The sequence below is a fragment of the Ochlerotatus camptorhynchus genome, unplaced genomic scaffold (genome assembly GCF_037179485.1).
Source record: "Ochlerotatus camptorhynchus isolate MF236.1 unplaced genomic scaffold, CSIRO-AGI_Acam_v1.1 ptg000105l, whole genome shotgun sequence".
Lineage (NCBI taxonomy): Eukaryota > Metazoa > Arthropoda > Insecta > Diptera > Culicidae > Ochlerotatus > Ochlerotatus camptorhynchus.
Window position 1 is genome coordinate 4,445,942 of NW_027040595.1, and position 23,830 is coordinate 4,469,771.

The window sequence follows — 23,830 nt, forward strand, 5'->3', positions numbered from 1 at the left end:
TTTAAGACCTGGTTAAACAAGCTATTCAAATGAAATTACGTTCTCGAATTTCACTTGGCATGTAATGAACAACAGATATACGTGATAATTCTTATTTTCAGCGGTTGATGGTTAATTTTAAATATACTAACGGTACTGCCTACGACTACGACGGCGATTACGACAGCGACTACGACAACGACAACAGCGAATTTGTAACTTACCATTTGTCTAGGATAAACACCTTCGCCCGGCACCTCCACTGGTTCTTCATGTCCGCTATCTGTCACTGGATTAATTATGAAGTCTACTTTTCAACATGATAAACATTTTGTAAACAGGTTTTCGGTGTATTTTTTTTTTCACTGTTCAAAACTAACGTGGGTTTGAGTAATCATCATGCAGGAGAAGAAAAAAAAATAATTGTGCACTGTTACCACTGTTACCTCCAAAATCCATCAGCGTCAACTCGAGAGCTGGCAAAGCTGCTGGATTATCCTAAAATAACTGTGTTGCGAGTGATGAAAGTACAAGGAAACTCTCACAACTGCCCGAAAAGTGCAAACCAAGCGCCGTAGTGGAACCGTTTATCTTCAACTGCGGTTGAAGGTCATTCGGAAAATCAAGGCTGATCCCAATTACTCGGATTAAGATTTGGTGGAAAAAACTGATTGCTGACCGCTGTACCATAGAGGTAACTCTAAGACCAGAAGGTCCCGAAGAAAACAGCAAAAAAAAAATGTAATATCGATCAACGTAATTCAAGCTGATGTATGAAATAATGATGTAATAGCAAAAAGCAGATACCATATTACATCAATGGATGTAATTTTGTTCGCAAAATCGATGTACATCGTACAATGTGATATTACACAACCGATGGATTGACCTGGTTGCAGCAGTTTCGATGTAATATTCAACAACTTTTTTTGCTGTGAAACGTGCTCAATATTTGGCTCAGCTCTATTACTATCTTCGGTCCCAAGCTAATCGATGCACCCCTCGAAACATAGGAAAATCCACGAACCCCTCATTTTATCTGTCAAACTTTCATAGCGAATCAAAACAAACATAGTGTAGTAGTAGAATTTCATTTTCCAGTGTGAGCCAATTTAAAATCATTAGTTTCCACCGGTTGGTTGTGCTGTGCGACGTCTCCGAGAAGGCTACAAATGTTACCGAGCAAGTAAACAACGCAACCGAAGCCACCAACAACAAACAGTGGCCAGAAGCCGGGCCCGTAAGCTGTACGACCAGGTGCTGACGAAACTCGATGAATGTGCCATGATCGTCGACGAAACCTATGCGAAAGCCGATTTCAAACAAATCCCGGGCACAAATTCGACAAAGCTTGCTCGAAAAAAAAAATGAAGTCGGAAGTATACAAAAGGGAGTGCCTTAATAAGCGGATTTTACCCTTCATTAAGTCTAGTCGTGTGTTCTTAAAATTTGAGCTAAGTATAGTCGCACCCAAAATTGACCAGCACTATTAAAATATGAATCTGCCTAAAATAACGATGCGTCCGCCCCTGACGTTTATGACGTTGTTTAAAACAGTGTATTGTATAGTTTATATGGTACGTTGCATAACATTTTCACTTTATCGCTGCTGCATGATGAGCAACACCGTACTCTACAGGTGGCGAAGGAGGCATTTGCCACACAACAATGGCGCGAAAAATTGCTCTAATGTTCTTTGAACATCTTACTTCTTGAAATTATGATTAATTTCTAAAACTTCCGTCAACATTTTCCAAGCACCAGAATGTTTGTTTTCTTTTTTATGTAGTATTTTATATATCATAAAAACATATAATTGTCGAAGTCTTATTCCTAAATTAGAATCGTTTAAGTTTTTAGTTCACAATAATGATACATAATGCAGCAGCAGCAGCAGCAGCAGCAGCAGGAGTGCTTTCGGCGCGTGGCTTTACACATTTTCTCCAGTACACAACGAAAGGCTGTCCGCAAGCAGCTAGCTATGAAGGCTGCTCTCAAAGCACTCCTGCTGCTGCTGCTGATGACGACCGGGCACCCCCACTCATCACACTTAGGATTGGGCGATCTTGCATCGATCTTTTTCATCTCGATTTTTGATTTTTAGGATCTATTTCTTGTTTATTAAAAAATCGTAAAAAACGGTCTTTCTCTTCGATTCAAGGAAACAAACAAATTTTATGTTTGTAATTTTTTTCAAAAAAAAAAACGATTTGTTTTCATGTCAAACCATTTGGAAAATTTAATGAACATATCCTAAAAAACTGCATCACCATACTTCAAGCTAATAGCCAGGATTCAAGCTAGGGAGGGGCGAGAAAAAATTGCTATGGAAAATTTGGCCGAATGCCATTTCACCGAAAGCCTTTGTGTTGCTGAGTTTAGGGGGGGACAGTTCCCCCCTTGCCCCCTTTGGCTACGCCTATGGCATAGTCGCTCCTAATGTTACATAAAATAGGTGACAACAAAGACGAGTTGTTTCACGTTACCAAGTTGATATTTCAATGATAAAAGGTTATGATTACTGCCGTCACATTGTTACAATATCTTAAACACACAAATCTCTTGAAAAACACGAGTAAATGAAAATGAAAAATTTGGCTTTTGTTATTTCTTTCAAATTACATAAATATAATTCTGCTTTACGAAGAAAAGATCGATCGATCGATCATATTTTTCTTCTTATTGTTTTTCTTCATCTTCTTCTTCGCATTTCAGGCTTATTGCTTATCGCATATTTGCTTATTGTGTGCTCTCAACTTAGTGTTCTAGATGAACTTCCACAGTTATTAATTGAGAGCTTTCGATACCTGTACCATTTTTGCATTAGTATTATTGTGTGGCAAGTAAAATCATACTCTATGCCCAGGGAAGTCGAGAAATTTTCCAATCCGAAAAATTCCTAGACCGGACCGGGAATTGAGCCCAGCCAACTCCAACATGGCCTTGCTTTGTAGCTGCGCCTTTTCCGACTGAGCTATGGAAGGCTCCAAAAATGATCGATCATGCAAAGATCGATTCTTTGGTACCTATTTAAGCATGGTACGCAGCTGAAAAGTAATGACGTTTTTACGTGCTACGGGATAGGACACGGAATGCTAAAAAAATTACTTTCCTTGAGCATATCTTGAGCCAGAACGCAGTTCTAAAAAAATCTGTAAAGAAAAGATTGATTACATTGGTATCGTGATCGACATGAAGGTGGCGCATTCTGGATGTAATTTCACTTTCCTTGCGGAATAATGATTAGATCAATTATTCCGTTAGGTAATATTGGCGTTTATTGCAAAACTGATGTTTTGGATGCATTTTAACAACATAAACACTAATAATTGTTGATTTTAAAATTTGACGGCACCTCGCTATAATCCCAAATGTAGCAGAAGACACCTTCCTATAGCTTTTAAATTTTCTTTTGGGAAAAATCCTCAAAAATTACTTTTTTGTTTTCTTTTCAGCTGCGTCTTCTTCTTCTTCTTCTTCTTCTTCTTCTTCTTCTTCTTCTTCTTCTTCTTCGCATTTCAAGCTTATTGCATATCGCATATTAGCTTATTACGTGCTCTCAATTTAGTGTTCTAGATGCACTTCCACAGTTATTAATTGGGTTCTTTAAGGTGATACTCTAAGGAAGCCTTAGCATGAAAATTTAAAGGCACAAATGTCAGCTTCGAAAAAACATACAAATTTGAAATTGCTACTCCTTGTTTGCTGTGCTACTACAAACAGAGAGTAGCAATTTCAAATTTGTATGTTTTGTGGAAGCTGACATTTGTGCCTTTGAAGTTTCACACTAAGGCTTCCTTAGATTATCACCTTAAGGGTATTAAGGGTAAATGCATATTCGTAATCTGCATTAAAAATGGAACCCAAACCCAAAATTTCATCAATTTTGGTACACTGGAACTATTTTAAATAAGAACGATTACATTTACAAAACTCACCTTAGGGTAACCAACTTGAATTGGACCCCTGCATATTTTGGACCCTTTTCATATATTTTCCTCGCTTACTGCCTAGTTTCTTCAAATTCATCTGGGTTGATGTTGTAATTACATTCTTTCAATTACTTGCTATGTCTCAAGATCATTAGTTCACCTCAAATTGCTTACAATTGCTCAATTTATGCAGTTTTAGAAAATGTTATCGAAAAAGTTTCATGTTTCGACGTTTGTCAAGAGGAATCGGCGTTAGTGTACTTGTTTTAAATTTGGTCTAAAATATACAATTCAATGATTTGTTTTTATCAAATCAGTTTATCTGACTTTGGAAGATGTATTTCACGTGTTTATAAAGATTTCACCTTAAGATTTTACTTAAAAAGTATTAAATAAAAAGTGTCCAAAAAAGATCATAAAAAAATGTTACCAACTTATTTTGGACACTTATCAAATGAGAATCATCAAAAGAGCGACAAAAAAAATTCTGGTTGGTCGATCGTGCTATTATCTCAGATTTCTGATTAAATTGGTAAGTAAATCAATCAAAATTATATGAATTCATTGTTTTTAAATATATTTCTTGTTTATCAGGCGATTCAAAATGGGAAAAACGGCAAAACACGTAGAGTGGTCCACTCTGAGTTTTCCTAGTTTTCCACAAAAGTTTTCCTATCTCCCAAACGCATTTAACTAAGGGGCTGTTCATAAACTACGTAGACGCTTTAGGGGGGTGGGAGCGCTTGGCAGATGTCTACGGTCCATACAATTTTTTAAATTTTGTGTTTGAGACTGTCTTCTACGGAAGGGGGGGGGGGTTGAAATCTCTCAAAAACCGTCTACGTAGTTTATGAACAGCCCATACAAAAATAATATGGACTGCAAGCATATAGTCAGGTCTCCGTATTAAGATTTACTTCTGAATGATTTTTTTATGGTAAGATCAGTTGTTTCCTTATGTTATATTATATTTCCTCCGTTACTCGCGCCAACTTTTGTAACACGAGTACTCACGCGTTGTACTTTGTACAACAGTGTGAGTTTTCCATTTCCATTTTGCAGCCGAGTTACCAATCGATCTGAAATCAACGAGTATTCCTCAAAAAACTTGCTTTTAACTAAACAAGCTAAATATTTATTACAGTTAACCCCCAAAATATGCGGATAATAGAGAAAATGTAAATGGAAACCGCGTGAATGGTGTCCATACTACGAGGGTTCTGACTTAATTGGTTACAACATGGAATATCTCGAGATCCTGACCAGATAGAAAGTTACTGTCTTTGCCAAAGTAGTTCTAGAGATGATAACCTTTTTGCTGGTGGACAGTAGTTCAAAATTTACTCACTACATAGCGCTAGTATACATGTGAAGTTCTCGCATGTAATATATCTCGAAATCCTGACCAGATAGAAAGTTACTGTCTTCGAAAAAGTTGTTCAGGAGTTCAAAGCCTATAGTTCAGAATTTTTTCACTATATGGTGCTAGTATATACGTGAAATTCTCATATAAAATATCTCGAAATCCTGATCATATAAAAAGTCCCAACAAACAATTCACAGTCACAAATAAGCATACACATTGAATAAATGCTGTATAACAGTGTACAATGCTGAATAAAACAAGTTGTCGAATTATGTGCTGAAAAAAGCTCATTGAGATCGATAGATGCGCCTTTATTCCGCCGTTTGCTCTGATATGATTAATTTACTTATTAAAAGCTTTATAAACGTTGACTGTCTTTCTGATTCAGAACCAGAAGTTTGATCTAATAACAAACTGAATAAGTGTAATTTTCACATACATTGTCGCTTTAATTCGACTGTTTTCAATTGCTTTAATAAAATGCTTTATTAGACGTCTTATAAATGTTTTCTAGCTCCATTATTAGATTTCATTGCATTACTTTACAATATTGCTGTATAAAGGTGAATACAGTCAGCAAAATAGCTCTTATACTACTATGCGTCCATGTTTTAGTTGAATGCTTTGTAAATGCTTTATAAACGACGTATTAGATTCATTATTCCACAACACTGCCCAAAACAATTCAGAGTCACAAATAAGCATATAGATTGAATAAATGCTTTATAACAGTGTACAATGCTGAATAAAACGGGTTGTCAAATTATGTGCTCAGAAAACCTCATTGAGATCGATGATGCGCCTTTATTCCGCTGATTGCTCTGATTTGATTAATATACTTATTAAAATCTATACAAACGATGACTGTCTTCCTGATTCAACACCAGAAGTTTGATCTAATAACATACTGAATAAAATTTGCACATACATTGACGCTTTAATCCGACTGTTTCAATTGATTTAATAACATGCTTTATTATACGTCTAATAATTGTTTTCTAGCTCCATTACTAGATTCCATTGCATTGCTTAACAATATTGCTGAATAAAGGTGAATACAGTCAGCATAATAGCTCTTATACCACTATGCGTCCATGTTTTAATTGCATGCTTTACAAACGGCGTATTCATTCATTATTCCACAATAGTGCTTCAGACTAATAACAAAACGAAATTGGTAGCATAGTGGTTACCGTTTCCGCTTTCCAAGTAGAAGGTCGCGAGTTCAATCCCAGCATCAACCCTTTTTTTTATTTATGTTCTACTCCTAATTAATTTAAATCGTAATCATAAATCGTATCACTCACGACAACCAATTCATAGATCTATAGAAAAGAATAGCGTCCTTTCCATCGAAATTAGAGGGATGGAGAGGTAACGTTGGTCTAATGTTAAACAACTATGAATGAATTAATCATTCTCACATCTCCTTGAATTAGCTAGAGTTACGGCTGGAAGTGCTGATAGGTTTTCAGATTCAAGCTTTTATTGCTTATATAGCTGCTCATATGATGTATTCTAGGATAGCTCAGATGGCAAGGCAAGCGGCTGGTGATCGGAAGGTCATGGTTCGAATCCCATTTAACGACATGTGTGTGTGTATGTATGTATGTAATAAATTCGACAGAAAAAAATGTGACCAACAATCACTAACGAGAACAACCCTGCTCGTGGCGTTCTTATTTTCGGATTAATTATCCCGTAGTTGAATAATCGTTTAATAAATGTATAATGATGTAATAATTAAACATTGTTTCACATGAGAATCAAGCGTCTACATGCACCTTTATACCATCGCTGTTTAAGGAAGTACAGATGTCTAATAAACGCTTAATAATCAAAACTTTGATCGAATAAGCTCTGTTACAACTTTTGTAAGTCGAATAAAAGCTTCTAGACATACCTTATTCAACACCAAATATTTCGATGTTGTGGTTGAATAAATTCTCCAGATTTGCGTGAACAAAGCCTGAACAGAAGTTATTAATAAAAATAGTACAAGTATTATTAAGCATGAAGTGGAATAAAATCGTCAAGAAGTCGTTTCTTCAATAGGCAATTGTTTGTTGGGGTTACTGTCTTCGGCAAAGTTGTTCAGGAAGTCAAGGCCTTTTTGCTGGTGCACTTAAGTTCAGAGTTTTCTCACTTTGCAACGCTAGTATACATGAGGAATTCTCGCATATAAAATATCTCTAGATCCTGACCAGACTGAAAGTTACTGTCTTCGGCAAAGTTGTTCAGGATGTTAGGATCTTTTTGTTGGTGTACAGTAATTCAGAATTTTCCCTTTACGTGGCACTAGTATGCGGGTCATTCAGAGATATTTTAGAAAATTATGTACTTTCCACCAACGATAGGGTTTGATCTCCTGGACAACTTTGCCGATTACAGTACATTTTTAGCAGGTCTTGAGATATATCATGTGCGAGAATTGCTCGTATATACTAGTACCATGAAGTGAAATATTCTGAACTACCGTCCACTAGCCAAAAGGCTTTGATCCCCTGAACAACTTTGCCCAAGACAGTAACATTCTATCTTGTCATGCTCTCTAGATATTTTATATGAGAGAATTTAACGTGTATATAGGCTTTGACCTCCTGACGTGCAATAGGCTTTGACCTCCTGAAAAACTTTTTCAAAGACAGTAACTTTCTATTTGGTCAGGATCTCGAGATATATCATATGCGAGAAGTGTATATGTATACAAACGCCACGTGGTGAGAAAATTCTGAACTACTGTCTACCAGTCGAAAAGTCTTGACCCCCTGAACAAGTTTGCCCAATGCAGTAACTTTCTAGCTGGTCAAGAACTCGAGCTATTGTATATGCGAGAATTACACGTATATACTAGCGCCTCGTAGTGTGAAATTTTTGAACTACTCCACCAACGAAAAGAGCTTGACTTCCTGAACAACTTTGCTGAAGGCATTTACTTTCTATCTGGTCAGGATCTAGAGATATTTTATACACGAGAATTTCACATGTATACTAGCACCACGAAGTGAGATAATTCTGAACTATTGTACACTAAGAAATAGCCTTTGACCTCCTGAACAACTTTGCGGAAGACAGTAACTTTCTATCTGGTCAGGATCTCGAGATACTCCATGTTGTAACCAATTAAGTCAATCCCACGTAGTATGGACACCGTTTACGCGGTTTCCATTTCCATTTTTTCTATTATCCGCATTTTGGGGGTTAATTGTAATCAAAGTTTAGCTTTTTTAGGTCAAAACAAGTTTTTTGAGGAATACAAGTTGGTTTCAGATCGATTGGCAGCAAAAAAATGGCAATGGAAAACTCATATGTGTTGTACAAAGTACAACAGCGCGAGTAACGGGGGGTTAACTTTTATGCATACCGTAAAACGGGGTGTAATTGATCAGCGGGGCAAAATTGATCGCTGAAATTTCTCGTGATTTTCATGTGTAACATGTTTTTCGTTACTAAGCGTACGAATGTATCTTTGTATATATTGTAAAAATATTATGCATAAGTACAATATTGGTTATACTCAGCGATCAAATTCACCCCGCTGATCAATTTCACCCCGTTTTACGGCACTTTCTTTGAAAATTTTCCCACCTAGATGGACCTAACAAATGCGAGATAGGAAGAAGTGACCGTCATAATTAATTTTAGGCTCATAAAGGGTGATACGGTCAAAATTTGGTCAATATCAACTTGACGTATTTCTTTCAATTTTGCATTTAAAAAACCTGAACACCCCTCATTTTGAAGGTGTGTGTGTGTAGAATGTTGTTCCTATTTTGATTTTGGAATTCACTCTTCAGTTGTCAAAATGCCGTCCAAGCAAGAAGAGCAGCGTATCAAAATTTTGCTCGCGCATCGCGAAAATCCGAGTTACTCGCACGCAAAGTTGGCAAAATCGCTAAAAGTTGCCAAATCAACCGTTACAAATGTAATTAAAGTGTTTGGGGAACGTTTGTCGACAGCCAGGAAGTCTGGATCGGGGGGAAATCGAAAACCGGAAGCCGCTGAGACGACAAAGAGAGTTGCCGGTAGTTTCAAGCGAAACCCTAACCTCTCTCTCCGAGATGCCGCAAATAAGCTGGGTGTATCGTCTACAACCGTGCATCGAGCCAAAAAACGAGCCGGACTATCGACTTACAAGAAGGTAGTGACTCCAAATCGCGATGATAAACAAAATACGACGGCCAAAGCGCGATCCCGGAGGCTGTACACGACGATGCTGACGAAGTTTGACTGCGTGGTAATGGACAACGAAACCTACGTCAAAGCCGACTACAAGCAGCTTCCGGGACAGGAGTTTTATACGGCAAAAGGAAGGGGAAAGGTAGCAGATGTTTTCAAGCACATGAAACTGTCAAAGTTCGCAAAGAAATATCTGGTTTGGCAAGCCATCTGTACCTGTGGCTTGAAAAGCAGCATTTTCATAGCTTCCGGGACTGTCAACCAAGAAATTTACGTGAAAGAGTGTTTGAATAAACGTCTGCTGCCTTTCCTGAAGAAACACGGTTGTTCCGTACTGTTTTGGCCGGATTTGGCATCTTGCCATTACGGTAAAAAGGCCATGGAGTGGTACGCCGCCAACAACGTGCAGGTGGTTCCCAAGGACAAGAACCCTCCCAACACGCCAGAGCTCCGCCCAATTGAGAAATACTGGGCTATTGTCAAGCGGAACCTAAAGAAGACCAAAAAAACTGCTAAGGGCGAGCAGCAGTTCAAGGCAAACTGGCTTTCTGCGGCGAAGAAGGTGGACAAGGTGGCTGTACAAAATCTGATGGCAGGGGTCAAGCGTAAGGCCCGGCAATTCGGATTTGGAAAAGCGGAAGCCTAACTGAATATTTTTCCTGAATTTTATACTAATTGAACTTGAAAAAGAAATTTAATTTGATTTTTTAAATAAACGATTTCACCGATTTACACGCGTTTTCCCTTGACCAAATTTTGACCGTATCACCCTTTAGGTTGAAAGAACTTCAGCATGTCCAAAATATATTCGTTCCCATTCAGTGTGTCCAAAATATATTATGGACACTGTCCAAAATCAAGTGGAAGGGTCCAAAATATGTGAATATCATGATGTGAAAAGAATTATTTTTCGAGTATATATCAATAAATAAAACATCTAGTGACATTTTACATCCAAGATGAGTAGCTTTCGAACACAACCGCATGTAAATTGCATAATGATAATAAACAAATAATATTATTTTGACATAAATGTGATCTCACTTCCTCTAGGGGTCCAAAATCAGTTGGTTACCCTATTATTAGCGCCCCTCGATGTCACTTTGTATGGGAGCGAGGTGTCAGTTTGTCAGTTTAGTGTCAAACAGTGATGTTATTATTTTGCTCTAAATCTTGATTTAAAAAATCGAGATGAAAGTGTGTGGGTTCGAAAAAAATATCGCTGTGCTCAGGAAACGAAGCTCTTTCAGATGATATATAAAAACCGATATAGTTTTCAAAATTAAAGAACCCAATTGAGAGCTTTCGATGCCTGTACCATTTTTGCATTGGTATAATTGTGTGGCAAGTCCAATCATACTTCTATGCCCAGGGAAGTCGAAAAATTTTCTAACACGAAAATTTCCTGGACCAGACCGGGAATCGAACCCAGCATCCTCCAGCATGGTCTTGCTTTGTAGCTGCGCCTTTGCCGACTGAGCTAAGGGAGGCCCCTTTTTTCAGCTGCGTACCAGGCTTTAATCGATGCCGTAAATAAAATCGATCCGTCAAGTTCGATATTTCCCTAAAAATCCCCCATTCCTACATCACACGCGGTGATTGAATAAACACCATTCGGCAAGACCGGATGGAATTCTATTTTGCAAATTATGTTACGGAAAGCGCTTTTCGCAGGCAATTGGTTGATTATTTTGATCACCATTGCAATAATTGGAAATTTGTGTAATTTTCAATGGTGACCTATTGAAAACTGATAAAGTGTTTATTTAAACAAATTTGTAGAAAAATTTCCAATCGATTGGCTTGTTTAGAATTAAAATCCATCCGCTATTGAAAGAGTTACAAGTGGTCAAAATCAGACCACTTTTCGTAACGAGGTCGATTTTAGTTTTTTTAAATTGCAAAAAAAAAAACGTAATCCTACATCAAAAATGTAATCTTGCGTGATCAGACGCATTATTTATCAAAAAATTACATCACAATTTCTATCAATTTTTCACTATCAATACAAAGCATGCAATACCATGAATTAAGAAGGAAGGAAAGGGTTAAATACCTTTGATCACGAGATAATTACAGGATTCTCTATGAAGAACATTTGTAGCTGATTAAAATAATCTCGTTAAGGGAACAAACGATTGTCTAGCGATGCTTTCATCTGATATTCAACTGGCCTCTGCGCACAAGGAGCAATTGGCTTCAGTCTTTTTGGATATTAAGGGCGCATTTGATTCAGTTTCCATAGACATACTGTTAGACAGTCTGCACAGTAGTGGATTACCCGGTATTTTAAATAATTTCTTGTATAATTTGCTGTCAGAAAAATAAATGACCTTCAATATAGGTCAACTGACAACTTCTAGAATTAGCTACATGGGCTTACCCCAAGGTTCATGTTTAAGTCCCTTACTTTATGATTTCTATGTCAAAGATATTGATAACTGCTTAGATAATCGATGCACGCTTAGACAGCTTGCAGACGATGCCGTGGTTTCCCTGAGAGGTCCACGTGCGGAAATCTTGCAAAGACCATTGCAAAATTCCCTAAATAATCTGTCTTTCTGGGCAAGAATTTTAGGGATCGAGTTTTCACCGCAAAAAAACTGAATTGGTAGTGTTTACAAGGAAGCGGTTTCCAGCCCAATTGCGTCTAAATCTTTTGGGCAGAGACATTACCGAATCTTTAACCTCCGAATACCTTGGAGTCTGGTTTGATTCAAAATGCACTTGGGGTACCCACACTAAGTATTTGAAATAAAAGTGTCAACAAAGGATCAACTTTCTACGATCAATTTCCGGGACATGGTGGGGTGCTCACCCGAAAGACCATTGGCTATGATCTCTCCATGAAACAGGCTATTCAAGGAGTTCCAGATCAACTTCGACCTATCTCAATTCCCCGTATTTTTGCTGAAAAGTACCAACAAGTCAATTGCAATAGAAGATTTTTCACTGATGGATCACGCATTGATGGATCCACTGGCTTCGGTGTCTTCAATGAATACTCAACCGCCTTCCGGAAACTTCAGGAACCTTGCTCCGTTTATGTTGCTGAGCTAGCAGCAATCAACTTCGCATTGGGGATGATTTCCGATATGCCCATAGAGACCATTACTTCATCTTCTCGGATAGCCTCAGTTCGATTGAGGCTATTGGGTCGATGAACCAAGGTAGGCACTCATCTTATTTCCTTTCAAAGGTAAGGGAGCAGATGAGTTTGCTGGTCGAAATAACATATAGGATTACCTTTGTATGGGTACCCTCACATTGCTCAATCCCAGGCAATGAGAAGGCAGACTCTCTCGCAAAGGTGGGCGCACAACAAGGCGAGATTTATGATAGAAGAATTTCGCATGATGAATTTTTCCCATTAGTACGTCAGAGTTCTCTTTTAAGTTGGCAAAACGATTGGACAAGTAATTCTCTTGGGTGGTGGTTACATTCTATTATTCCAAATGTTTCTTCGAGAGCGTGGTTCAAAGGTCTGGACGTAAGTCGGGGATTCATTCGCGAGATGTCAAGACTTATGTCCAACCACTATTCGCTAGACGCACATCTCTACAGAATAAACCTCGTTGACAGCAATATATGTAGGTGCAGAACCGGTTATGATGACATCGATCAGTTTGGTATTGCCCGGGTAATGACGTCTCCAGAGCACGACTGTTGGATACCCTTGTGGCCCGAGGCAGACAACCCTTCCCTGAAGTAAGAGATGTATTGGGAACCCGTGATCTTCCCTACATGATGGCGATCTACGAATTCCTTTGTTTGTCTGATGTTAGAGTTTGATGTGACCATCCCCTCTTTTCCAAACAATTTCCAGCCATTGTGTTCCAGTCTTATTATCCTTCTGTTTCTGTGCTACTTGCCCCTGCCCAGCCAGGATTTGGTCAACCGTTCGAGAGTTCTGAAGTAGGCTTCAGAAACCAGTTTCCTACCTAGCTCCTTCCAATCGAAATTGTTACCCACTAACCTCGAGCCCGCCACGAGTAATTGGTACCCAATACTAACCTAGACCTACTGCTGTTTAAAATGTAAATTCAAGCATTACTGATATTTGGTTCCGCAAAGTGTCACACACGACTAAGCCTAGTAAATAAATGAACTAGTTAAAAAAAAGTAATCTCGCTTTCTCGCCTCTTATTTTTAATACAGTATTTATTGCCACTAAAAACGACATAACAGGTCTACAAGTTCCGATTCCTAACTCTTAGTTTAAAAAAAAATCAAAGAAGAGCTGTCATATCAGTAGCGATCAGCTTCCATCAATCTTTCCCTCCTGGAAACCCCTTGCAATCACAATCCTCCGAGAGCCTCCACTTTGGCTACGGTAGGTGGTATGTGACCTCGAGAATAACATTCGTACAACTTTTCGCGCCGTCGCTCCGAAATGCCTAATCTCGAAAATGGGATGCACATGTGGGCCAGATGTTGTTGTTGTTGTTGCCTCTGCCCCTACTGCTGCTGTCGATGAAGCCTTGAGGAATGCTACGCCTCGATCGTTAAATCCAGAAATGTACATGCCAAAAATTAATGCGCAGTTTTCGGATGTTCCCGATCCGATGGTTGCTGATGGCCCCGAAAATGCTCTCCGTCTGGAAGTGAATATGCTAATTCCAACGGACCATAAAATTCTTTCGGATTGTTCTCCTCGCATCCTCGCGCTTCATACCTACTCTTTTCAGTTTCTTTTCAATGCCAAATCAAATCGACACATCCAGTTCCAGCATCGTCCCGACAGAGCCGGAGAACAGCAACAGAAAAAAAGCACATAAATGGAGGACAAATGCAAAGTGTGTTTACGACGGTTTCAGTTTGACACCTGTATTGAAAGGCGGCGGCAGCAGCCGAAGAGTTGTACAGAGGGGAGCAATAAGCCTCGTGAAGAGCCCGCGCGCATTCGCCCAAAAGCCCAACGACCACGGGCCACGGGTTGCATAAATTAAATCCGTGTACGGTCAGATTATCATAACTAAAGAAGCACTGCTGCTATCACGATCATGCCTAAAAATGGTAAGGTAAATAATGACACAAGATACAAGCGCAATACAGCCAACCCTACCGAAAAAGGAGGGACAGGGAGCGAGCACCAGACCAGGGAGGGGTGGGTGCAACAGGGAACCACGCGAGGCTGACGACCATCAGCTACCGGTGTTACGACGGCCATCATGTCTATTTGCTGATGTTGATACCGATCGATTGTGTTGGTTTACTGGCTTAATGTTTTCTTTTTTTTTGTTCTTCTTCTTTCTCGAACTTCTTTTTAAGTACACAAAAACCGTCAAGAGAGCGTCCAGGAATGATTCACCGTCGAGTGCTAACAGAGGAGCGAGGCTTTCATAAGTCGTAATCCGTGGACGATCTTCTAAGCCATGTGGCGTATAAGCCTGATGGCCTTTGGGAAAGTTGTTTCGAGCATCTTTGTTAGGCTATTATTTTGATATCCATATTTTTAAGAATCGCTTCTTCTTGGAGATGATAGGGTAAATGTTGATTTTTCGACAGGATGAGGACATTCCTTTCTTGAGAAAAACGCAGTAGGCTCTGCTCGAGAGCAGTTGGTTTTTGATTTAGCTGTCACGTTTCTCGGTTTGCATTTTCACTTTTGGCTGGTGAATTTTAGCCGGCCAACAAATTTTACAATAGTTTCGCGTGTGTTGGGAGATGTTGTATTCGATAGTAAATAAAGTCATGCGCCAAGGAGGTCTTTTAATTACCGAGAGTGAATAAACTTTGGGCCCTCCCTTAGCTCAGTCGGTAAAGGCGTAACTACAAAGCAAATTCAAGCTGGAGGTGGCTGGGTTCGATTTAAAAAAAAATCAATGAACATTTGAATAAGGTTCGTTATCAGCTGTTTGACGTAGCTTTCATGATGTGGGATTTTAAATCGATTTTACAAATGCATCTTTTGATTCGGTTTATCAGCTGATTACAAATCTTGGCCCTCCAATTGTTTTTGTACACCAACGAACTCATATTTCCAGAAATATCTTCAGGTAAGTTTGTTGGATTGCGGTTTTTCGGTACATACGGGATATTTTGTTTTTCCATGAAGCTTAGTGTTTTCTTAACATAATGCGATGATGCTTTATCCGGTCCAAACACGTAGTTTCCGTCTGCGTGATACTTTTGAAGAAATGGACTCAATATTTTCATAGCTGCAAGAGCATGATAAAACCAAAATTGTTGCTTGGGATGGTAACCGCACAAATGTTGCATAAACTATTCTGTAATCTCTGCGCCACCACGACTAGATGCAGGACATCTTATTGGGGATCACCAAGAAGGGGAATATGACTGTGTGCGACAATTGGCGAGGCATCAAGCAATTAGATTATAAGTCATGCAAAAAATTAAAGGGTTGTGTATTATACACGACCGCAGTATGACGTATCTTAAATTTTTCAAGTATTTCAATGTTTCGGTTATGGTTCATTTTTTTTCCTTGATTGTTTTCCATGCTGTGCAGCTATGCTACCGACGCCAGGGAGGCAGCTCCCTTACCGGACCCTACCTATCGACCCATCAACTCATGAACCGGTTTGGCACATATAATTTTTCCGCGTTCCACCTTTAGCCGCTGACTTAGTCCTGCTTGCTGCAGGACCTAGTGCCACGCCGTCCGAAGCGGTAATGAGCAGAGGCATGACAGCAGCGCTGTTTTATATCTTTTCAGGTTCAAGCAGAACGATGTACAACCAAATGGTACTCGATTATGACGACTGGGTTAGGGAAAATCGTTTATTTAACGAAAACAGAGATAAAATTATCATTTGTACATTTTTCAAATGTTTTTGTGGAAAATTGAAAAAAAAAATAAACCCAACACTATTTCACCACACATATTTTTTGATTTGCACCCCAGTATAGTCGACAAAAAATTTCGTTTTCGAGTTTTTTTTATTTATTCAAAGGGGAGATGTTTCTCAGAGTCTTAAACTATGTTAATAATCGATCGAGTTTCCACTTGCTGCAATTACGACCGCCACACGCTTCCGGAATGCACGGTAGGTTCTAATAATGTAGTCTGGGTCCATTTCTCTCCAGGTACGGGTCAATGTTTGTCTGAGGCTTGCTGTACTCGGGTGGCGTTTAGAAGAGGCCTTGGCCTTCATGACGCGCCATATTGAGTAATCCTGCGGATTAAGATCGGGCTGGATGGCGGCCACATATCCTTCGCCCAGAACGGCAACCACTTCTGGGTGCGGTTCGAGGTGTGGCACGGAGCCCCATCTTGTTGAAATACAACATTTGGCTTCGGACCGTACTGTTCTTTGATCTACGGAAGAACATACTTACTTGAAATCCCGATGTAGACCTCCGTGTTGACCTTGGCGTCTTCTGGAATGAACACCGGGTCAATTTTTGCCATCGGAAGCCACCAATCCAAACACCATAACGCTAGTAGGATGCTTGGTCAGATACACGTTCTTGTGCTCGTCGGCCACGTCTTTTACCGGAATAGAACTAATATACCGGTCGGTTCTGGATTTTGATACGGGATCGACGGTAAACATGCTCTCGTCGGTGAACAGCATTATCGGATTTTTTTCGCTTAAGGGGGTATTCCCAATCTTTTGCCTTTTTTCGGCCTGTTTTTCAATTAATTTTTTTTCAAGGAAAATGAATAGTAATGCGCCTAACTCTTTGGGATTCTTGTTTATTGAACATTAAAGTTTACAAATAATCTTTTTTCGACATAAAAAAAGACATTATTGACGTCACAAAATGGCGGCAAACAGACCCCTGTTCGCCGCAAACGCCTGGACGGGCGAAGACTTTTCTCTGGAACGGCTTCATCTGAAACAGATTTCGTGATGAAATTACTAATCTGTATAAGATTCTCTGGAGCTTCTCCCGTTGGCAGCAAAAAATCTGGCAAATTAACAAAATGGCGGCCATATGAAAGAACAGACGATTTTTAGCCCGCTTTTTTGCAGCTTTAAGGTGCTTCAAACAATGTTAAATGTTAATATTTTTTGCTGAAGCTCTAAAGAATTTAATAAGGAACAAAATGCGCAAAGATTCAAGTCAATATCTCTTATAGTTTCTGAGAAAAATCTTCGCCCGATAAAAAAAATGTGGTTTCGAGAAAAACGCGTTTAAAGTTTTGACTTTAGTTAAAACCATTTTGGGGGTTCTTACCATTAGTCAGCTATGCCTGGACACCGAATTTGCTGATCGGAAAACGGCTTGGGGGGATGAAAGTATATAGTCTAAAGTACAAAAAAACGTGAAAAAATTTTTTTGATTTTTTGAAAAAAAAGATCGGGAATACCCCCTTAAGGAAGTTCAAGATTTTCTTGCATCGTTCGACTCGTAGCTCCCGGATGCGGTCGGTAATCATGTGAGTTTTTTTCCGTGCCCTCGACTTCGCCCCGCAATCATCCTTTACGATCTTCCGTGCCGTAAAGTCACTGATCCCGTGTTCCTTTGCCATTTTCCTTATTGAACGCACTGGATTCACCCGAATCTTCCTTTTGATAGCAGCGATAACCCTCGGAACCCGAGCTGACCTTGGACGACCTGTGGACACCTTCGCGGATAGTTCTCGATGAACATTTCAAATGGTCCTATCTGCTTTGATCGATTCTCTTCATCGACTTTCTCTTTTCATAACCACTGCTATGCAAACAGATTTCGCGCTAATTCTACCACATAGTTTGATAAAGGAGGTTCTTATCTAGCGTCCAAAACGTCAAATACAACAGGGAAAGGTTTTGCAGCTGAGTTATTAACGAAAGAGAAAGTCGATGAAGAGAATCGGTCAAAGCAGATAGGACCATTTGAAATGTTCATCGAGAGTTGTCCTTTCTTTTCTAAAACTCTTTTGACGGTCCACAGGGACACTCCCACGGCTATTGAAATGTCTTTTTGCGACATTTGCACGTGCGACAAATCACGAATACGCTGCCACTTCGTCATGGTGCAACTGTCAAACTAAGTAAATCATTTTTTTTACACACAGCCTACTACGATATGAGCTATAGGTTACGTGTATGCAAAGAAAACCAAGGCATTGTATGCACAGGTGAAACGGGAACCTTATTTGTATGATGGTGCAAACATTATCACGCATACGGTACATAAATACATGTCAACATGGCTTCTTTCCTGACCGCTCCGTGGAAACGAATCTTGTCAGCTTTTCGTCATTTTGTATGGATGTATGCAAGAAACTTCAAGTGGATGCCATCTAATCTACACTGATATTTAAGCTGGGTTTGATACAGTTGTGCACGACGTTCTGCTAGCTAAGCTTGAAAAAAATGGGATGTTCTACTTTCTTCTGCAGCTGGCTTAGATCGTACCTCGTGCAACGTGAAGTTACTGTATGCATTGGAAACTACTCATCGTACTGTTTCTCGAACAGATCAGGAGTTCCACAGGATAGCACTTTGGGTCCACTGCTCTTCTCTTTATTTGTGAACGATGTAACGTTTATTCTACTACGTGGAGGTAAATTGTTTTTCGCCGATGACTTGAAGACTTACCTAGTCGTTCGAGGCTATGCTGACTGTTTAAAGCTACAAAACCTTCTGGGAATCTTTAATGATTGGTGTGGACGTAATTGTATGGTTCTGTGTGTCTCAAAGTGCTGCGTAATTAGTTTCCGTCGAACTAGGACTGCCGTTTTGTTTGATTATAACGTTGCTGAGACTGCACTTCAACGTGTCGATCACGTTAAAGACCTGGGCGCACAGTAGGATGAAATCAAAAAAAAAAAAAAGAGGGACATGGCCATTTGCGACGAAACTATTGAGTGTAGGTTTTGATATCTTGTAGAATGTTTCTTCAATTTTTAAATACTTTATTGCAGTGGTCAAATTTTTTGCACTATAGACTATAGGGGTATACACTACGATAAAAAAAAATAACTTTTTTTATGTCTTGTAATTGATGAACATCTATGAATTTTTTATCTCTCAAGTGGACAAAGTTCTAGGGTGAAAATTAAGTACAAAAGGAAGTACCACCTTAAAACCGCTTTTTTACCATAACTTTTTAGTTTGAATTTTACAATTTGTTCAATGTTCTACAAAGTTGTAAGTGCTCTAAAACTGCACAGCGCTGTCTCTTTGTTTGAAGGGTTTAAGTCCGTTTTAATATATTTTTTACGCTTTCTGTAAGGGGGTGTATCTGGCATGTTAGCAGGTATTAGCAGCTAATCTCAACGTTGTTTAGTTAAGCATCTTCTAGTCTACTGTTACGTATACAATTCATAAGGAGATGCATAATGAATTTTCTAAAAAGTACCTCAATGTTTTGTAACGTTTTGTTGTTTTCAGTACCATTTTCCAAGTGTTTACATTAGATTTGGTTTCCTACTGCTCTTTCAATGCCTACTCTAGTCCCCAAAAACTAGGAAAAATTGAACGAGTTCGATGATAATCTCGATTTGCGGGAGAATTTGGAATTTTTGTATGGGAAACGGAACAATTATTCATTTGCTTACCAAAAATCCAAATATTGGTCAAATTTCATTAAAATTCGGACTTAGATTGTGAATACTATACCAAACAACTTTGTCGAAGCTACAATATATATACTTGGAAAAATGGTCATGAAAACAGCAAAACGTATCAAAACATTGCGGTACTATATTAGAAAATTCATTAGACATCCCTTTGGATCCCCCTATGAATTGTATTCGTAACAGTAGGCTATAAGTTGCTAAACGAAATTAGGTCGAGTTTAGGTGCTAATACCTGCTAACCTGCAATATATACCCCTTTAAAGTCAGTGTTAAAAAATTATAAATACAGGTGTGAATCCTTTACATGAAGAGATGCTTCAATGAACAAAAATGTGCATTTTTAGAGCACTTACAACTTTTGACGTCTTGGAAAAAGTTTCTTAAAATGACTTAATCTACAATGTTTTCATAGATGTTCATCAATTTCAATAAGACAAAAAAAAAGTTTTTTTTTATCTTAGTGTATTCCCCCCTTAATCAAAAATGTTCAATTCTCAATTAAAGCTCTCAAAAATTGAAGAAACATTCTAAAAGACATCAAAATGCTACAATAAATAGTTTCGTCGCAAATAGCCATGTCCCACTATTTATGATTTCGTCCCACTGTGTGGCGTCATGTTGGATGAAAAGCTCGCCTTTTCACAACCACGATCGACAAAGCAAATCGTCAGCTTGGATTCATATTCAAGATCTCTAAGGAATTCCGTGATCCTCTGTATTTAAAAGCCTTTTACTGTTCATTGGTACGCTCACTACTGGAATTCGCGTGTGTTGTCTGGAAAACTCGGAAACGATGTCCAACGAGTGATCATCCGACCTTAACCACCGCAAAAGTTCCCTGGCTGTGGCTTCGCAGTCATCGCACGAATCCTCCGTCCCTCTCTGTCCGGTCTCACCTGATTCTCGGTTCGCTTTGGGAGAGTCCCATCTTGGACTTCAACCAGCTCGTTGTATGGTTCGCGAACACAAACGCCCAGGATATTCGTCCGCCGAATTTGTGATCAAACGCCGAGTTGCACCAGGAGTCGATAAAGAAAAGAGCCCTATGGACCCAAACCAATTAGAAACTTTCTTATGGAAGTTTCGCCAAAACGAGTCACCCTTCTGGGGCTCCTTTTTGTAGTGAATTTCCACGGAGATCTGAACGATGAATCCAGTGCCTTCGTAATGGGCTAGACCCTAGCTCGATTTCTGTGGAAGGATTTCAGTCATTGGATGCAATCTTCTCACATTTAGCCACACTTACGGCTGCTGACCCACACGATTCCCGCCCGTTTTGATCCCAACGGTGATCTGGCGAACGAGCGGTCTGGATCGAAATTGTCCAACCTCGAAGAAAAGTCCAACCTCGAATGATTTCTTTCCTCTCTTTCCCTCGCGGAAACGTTTCCACACGATGAGCAGCGGTAATGTCAGCAAGATAATTTGTCACTTGATGTTGGTTTCAAGCCAGCGAGCAGAGCTGAGCGATACCTACCTGAGTACCTGATGGGCGACGACTCGTTGAATTCAAATCTGCGCCGAACGAAGTAACCGTCTCCATTGGTCTCGGTCCTGAGCCAATCGCTTCCAGTCGCCTTGGACGCTCAAGGACCTAATGTCCTCCTCAACTGCACAAAGCCAACGCGTGCGTGGCCTACCCCGAAGCCGACGTCCTTTTCCGGGTTCCCTGCTGAATATTGACTACGCTTGACGCTCTTCGGGCATTCGTGCCACATGCCCAGCCCACTGTAGCCTGCCATGTTTTATAAGCTTCACAATATCCATGCCTTTATATACTTGGTACAACTCGTGTTTCATGCGACGCCACCAGATGCCATTTTCCAGTTTACCGCCGAGTATTGTTCGCAGCACTTTACGCTCGAAGACACCGAAAGCTCTCCGATCGGCCTCTTTCAATGCCCACGATCCGTGGCCATAAAGGGCTACCGGCAGAATCAACGTCTTGTACAGCGCGAATTTCGTTTTCGTACGCAAGCTGCGGGACTTCAGCTGGCTACGCAATCCGTAGAAAGCCCTGTTCGCGGCTGCAATACGCCTTTCCACCTCGCGGGTAACATCATTATCGCACGTCACTAAAGTACCAAGATAAACAAATTCGTCCACAACTTCAAATTTTTCGCCATCTAGCACCACTTCACTACCAACACCACTATTACTCCCACGCTTTCTACCAGCGACCATGTACTTCGTTTTGGTAGAATTTATCGTGAGACCAATCCTCGCCTCTTCCACTGCTCTACGGTCGATTCCGATGATGTCGATGTCGTCCGCAAAACCAAGGAGCATGTGCGACTTTGTGATGATGGTACCGTTCCTCTGCACGCCAGCTCTCCTAATCGCTCCTTCGAGGGCGATGTTGAATAGCAAGTTCGAAAGAGCATCTCCCTGCTTCAACCCATCTAAGGTCACGAATGAGGCCGAAATCTCGTCTGCAACCCGTACACATAATTTCGAACCATCCAGCGTTGCACGAATCAGCCTAATTAGTTTCGTCGGAAAAACGTTTTCTTGCATTATCTGCCATAGCTCGTTTCTCTTTACTGAATCGTACGCTGCCTTGAAATCTATGAACAGATGATGAGTCTGCAAGTTGTATTCCCGGAACTTCTCAAGGATTTGACGCAGGGTAAACATTTGATCCGTCGTTGATCGACCCTCACGAAAACCAGCCTGGTATTCGCCGGCGAAGGATTCCTCAAGCGGTCTCAATCTGTTGAACAGAACACGTGATAATATTTTGTACGCCGAATTCAGAAGCGTGATTCCTCTGTAATTGGCGCACTCCAGTCTGTGTCCCTTTTTGTAGAGGGGACAAACGAGACCATCCAACCAACTAGCGGGCAATTCTTCCTCCTCCCATATCTTGAGCAGCATACGGTGGATCATCTGGTGCAGCTGCTCACTTCCGTGTTTGAGAAGTTCGGCCGAGAGCTCGTCCTTCCCCGCAGCCTTACTGTTTTCAGCTCTCGTACCGCCTTTTTCACCTCTTCTAGCGTTGGTGGTTCCACAGCTTGACCATCGTCGTCGATGTGTGTTCTGTCTGTAGATGCTCTCTCGTTCTCTCCGTTCAGCAACGTCTCGAAGTACTCCTTCCACCTGGCAGCCACCATCGTTTTATCTGTCAGCAGATTACCTTCACGGTCATAGCACATGGCGGGAGACGGCGCTGTCTTACTCCTCACGCCATTGACAGTTGCGTAAAACCTTCGCATATCATTCTGCTCCATAGTTTCTTGCGCCTCAGCAATAACGCGTTCCTCGTACCCTGTACCGCTCTCTGTTCTGACGGGTTCCAGACACCAACATCCGGCTTCTGGCGACGTTCTTTTCCTCTGTAACTCGCTGGCACTCGTCGTCAAACCACCCGTTCCGGGGGCGCCTCTGAGCTGTACCTATCACCTCTCGTGCTGTTGTGCTCACCGCTCCGTGGACAACTTCCCACAGATTGTTGAGATTCTCGTTCACGTTGATTTCCGCTATCCGCTCATTCAGCTTCTGGTGGTACTCTGCAGCAACACCATTCACTGTCAAACGCTGGATGTCGAAACGCATCGATCTCCGGTTTCTCGAACTCGTAACGGTCGATAGACGCGCTCGAATTTTCGCGACAACGAGGTAGTGATCCGAGTCGATATTAGGACCCCTGAAGGTCCTGACATCTACGACATCCGAGAAATGCCGACCATCCACCAACACGTGGTCGATCTGGGAGCAAGTTTCGCCATTAGGGTGTCTCCAGGTGTGCTTTCGGATATCCTTGCGTGCAAAGTGGGTGCTACTGATGGCCGGGTGGGTGCTACTGATGGCCGGGTGGGTGCTACTGAGAGCTGAGAGATATGTTTTGCTATAATCTTCGTACGCTAATTTAACTTTACTCATTTCTCGAAATGT

The 23,830-nt window shown here is 40.5% G+C and overlaps 1 pseudogene; it reads right to left on the reverse strand.

The window, feature by feature from the left end:
* Positions 1–21,678, reverse strand: part of LOC135699250 (cyclin-T-like) — a 43,826-nt pseudogene extending 22,148 nt beyond the window's left edge.
* Positions 21,679–23,830: the final 2,152 nt, after the last annotated feature.